Raw genomic sequence first — 3,173 nt, forward strand, 5'->3', positions numbered from 1 at the left:
GCCAAAAACATTCAGGGCCAGTTTCATGATCGAATTTAAAGGAGCTTTAAATTAAATGTCGTTTAGAATGTGTTCATTATTACGGACTTGTTGACTACAAATTCACAGTCTAAACAAACATTAATTTTAAAATCTCTTTAATTCGATTATGAAACTGGCCCTCAACTTTAAAGAAGCGTGTTAAAAATTTAAATACATTAATCTCTTTCATAATGTATATTGCATATATATATATATATATCAAATATGAAGTAATTTTGTTGTTCTTCGATAGTGAACTATAGCGCTAAATGCTTGAAATCCAAGACCTCTCTGTGGACAAGGAGCGTCGACTGACATCTTCTAACTTCTTCCTTGCACGAAGGCAATCATTAATTTATTTGTAACAGCAAGTGTTACACAAGTTGCGAATAGGTTAACATTGTGGAGTAGTAGTTCGAGTTTTCGATTAATCGCAGAAGCGATTGCTGTAACCCAGTAATCAGATTAGTGCTAACTTTAGCCGTAATACCCACGTTTCTGTTCTCTCAACTCGATCCGATTCTGATGGAAAGCTTGCACCAATTACCCACCCACTTACAAACTGATGGGAAATTTTAACTACGTGATCCTGAAACACGTATCTGAAAAAAAGACGAAATCCGAGATCGGTACATTACTGATTTGGTCAAAAACTAAATAAGAAATAAAAGTTAGCGATAGCCGTTGGATGAGTAAGCCAAACGTATACAGTTTGTTCTCGAATTGATTTAGAAACAAAATGCATTTATTTTATTTAAAACATCAAATTAAATTATTATGAAACAACTAAAGATACGATTTTGTAAAAAAAAACTTTTGAATAAGTGCTATGGATAGTAGCAATTTTAAAAACAAATCATCTTCAAATATTTTCATTAAAGTATCAAAAATTCTTCAAATATAATACTGTAATTATCATCTATTCTGCTAGAAAAAATATAATAGTATATTATAATACTAGTTTATAAGTATGAGGATGGCCGGGATAAAATCAAAAAAACTTGTTTAATTCCACAAATTTTATTACAAGCCTGACTTATTTACAAAAACTGTCATTTCCCTTTTTTTCAAGACACACTCTTTTTTTTAATATCGTTCTGTCGAATTAGCAGTGTTGACTAATAATTCCCAACATTTAATTTAAAAACAGGCGCTCACATAAGCAAGCCTTTATAACACGCACGACGGGTTTAAGAGCACGACGCGTCAGCGGAGTAAGTGTTTTAAAGGCGCTTATAAACGAGTGTTATACGCTATTTTTATTATTATACCTACCCATTTACGATCTTTTATGAGCATTGAAAAAATGTGAATTTACACAATAAAATTATCAAAAGTTGTTTGTGAATCGTTTTCGTATAGACGGTTACTAGTTTACGTTGTTGAGCAAATTTTTTCACGTTGTAATTGGTCCATACATTTCACTATCTCTTGTTACTTAGAAAACAATAAAATTCAGCGTGCTATAAAGGCCAAATTACGCAAGCTGATGCGTATCTTAATTTAGCATTATGATGCAGGGTTATATAGTTTCATTGGTAATATGTACCTATTTAGTACTTCTCTCATTTTCACAAATAAATTTTTAAGCCTTGAACAGAAACAAAAAGCAATTTATTTTTAAGTAATTTAAAAAATCTATAAATGAACTAATTTTTTATATAGGTGTCCGGAAAAACATTGAAAGATTTCGGGAGGTGATTTCTTAGATTAATATAAGAAAGAAAAATCTTATACTGAAAAAATCTTATACTTATAAAAAAAACTCATTGCTTTTGCTTTTCTAAATTAAAGTCGATGCGCGGTTTACAAAACCACCGTTTTTCCCGAAAATTATAGCCCATAAATCCAAATCTGCCCCAAAAAATTATTCCAAATCAAAATTTTACGCTTTAAATAAATGAACCCTAGTGTCTTAATTCACTTTTTTATTAAAATGTTTCTTTCTATTTAGCCCCCCCCTAACAACTCGGCGCCCGGGTGCGCTGCAAGTAGCTGTCTTGAAATTGACGAAACTTCTTATAAGCCCCACTTTGTTGAAGGAAGAAACTAGCCACAATAAAATGTTTCTTACAACTTAATTAATTTTTGGCGTGGTGTTTCGATATTTACATTTATTTTTGTAAAAACTTTGACAAAATTATGCAGAAGTACTTTTTAGACAAAAAGATGATGTTTTAAAATGACATTGCCTACCAAAATTTAATGTTTGCAAATATACGTTCAAAATCAATATTATCTGCTCTTACTTAAACAGTAAAACATAAAAAAAATAAAACTTTTGTCCGGTTAGTTTTTTCTCAATCTAATAAGAAATGATGTAAAGTAAGAAAAAAAGGGAACAATTCTTACGATTCAAATGATTACTGCAGTAAGAAGATGCTATAGAAAGCTTCAAGAGCCATTTTTTTTCTTCTTCTTGGTTCTTCTTCTTGGAGCTTGGTATGGAAAGGGAACAAAAACACGATTAGCCCGTCACACCAAACTTTTATTTGAAAACACAACGCGTTTCAACCACAAAGTTCCTCAGGTAAGAATAAAACTTCAAGAGCCATTATTAATTTTTCTGGTAAAAGAAAGGAAATATACAGGATGCGCCAGAACTCGCGCCCCATAGAAAAATGCCATATAAGATTAAATACCAGGAACAGGGAAAAAATGTCAAAAAAATTTATCTATAAAAATTTTCGAAGTTATGAGGGTTTAAAGTTTGCACTTTGTTTTATTTATTTCTGTTGTAAAAATAATTTTCCAAGTTTTTTTGCTATAGGCTATTAAAAGAAGAAGCAAGGAAGCTGTATCCTAAATTGTAACTCTGTTTTATGTTATTTGTGGCTTTTATTGCCAAAATTTTTGTTCTTTTACTAAATAATTGTAAAAAAACATATACAAGATCATCAGTATCATTAAATAGATATAAAAAAATGTCAAATGTCAAAATATAAATGTCAAAATTTTTTGACAGATAGAATTTTTTAAACATTTTTTTCATGTTCCTAGTATCTTACCTTACTTGAAAATTTTCTCTGGGGCGCGAGTTCTCGCGCACCCTGTATAATGTATAATTATTACTTCTAAAGACAAATAAATTGCAAAGTTAGGCGAGGGCGGGGTAAAATGACGAGTTAATCTTCTACGATTTTTCCTGGCCA

At 30.7% G+C, this 3,173-nt stretch overlaps 1 long non-coding RNA gene across 1 annotated transcript; it reads right to left on the minus strand.

Annotated features, from left to right (window-relative positions):
- Positions 1 to 270: 270 nt before the first annotated feature.
- LOC123015474 lies at positions 271 to 2,563 on the minus strand. The gene is made up of 3 exons (XR_006413386.1): positions 2,374 to 2,563; positions 516 to 623; positions 271 to 467 (listed from the first exon to the last, which is right to left on the minus strand). It is a non-coding gene; the product is annotated as an uncharacterized LOC123015474 (long non-coding RNA).
- Between the last annotated feature and the right edge of the window lie 610 nt (positions 2,564 to 3,173).

This window comes from Tribolium madens, unplaced genomic scaffold (genome assembly GCF_015345945.1).
Source record: "Tribolium madens isolate multiple individuals breed KSU strain unplaced genomic scaffold, Tmad_KSU_1.1 Scaffold_19;HRSCAF=116;Tcas5.2_LG9, whole genome shotgun sequence".
Taxonomy (NCBI): Eukaryota; Metazoa; Arthropoda; class Insecta; order Coleoptera; family Tenebrionidae; genus Tribolium; species Tribolium madens.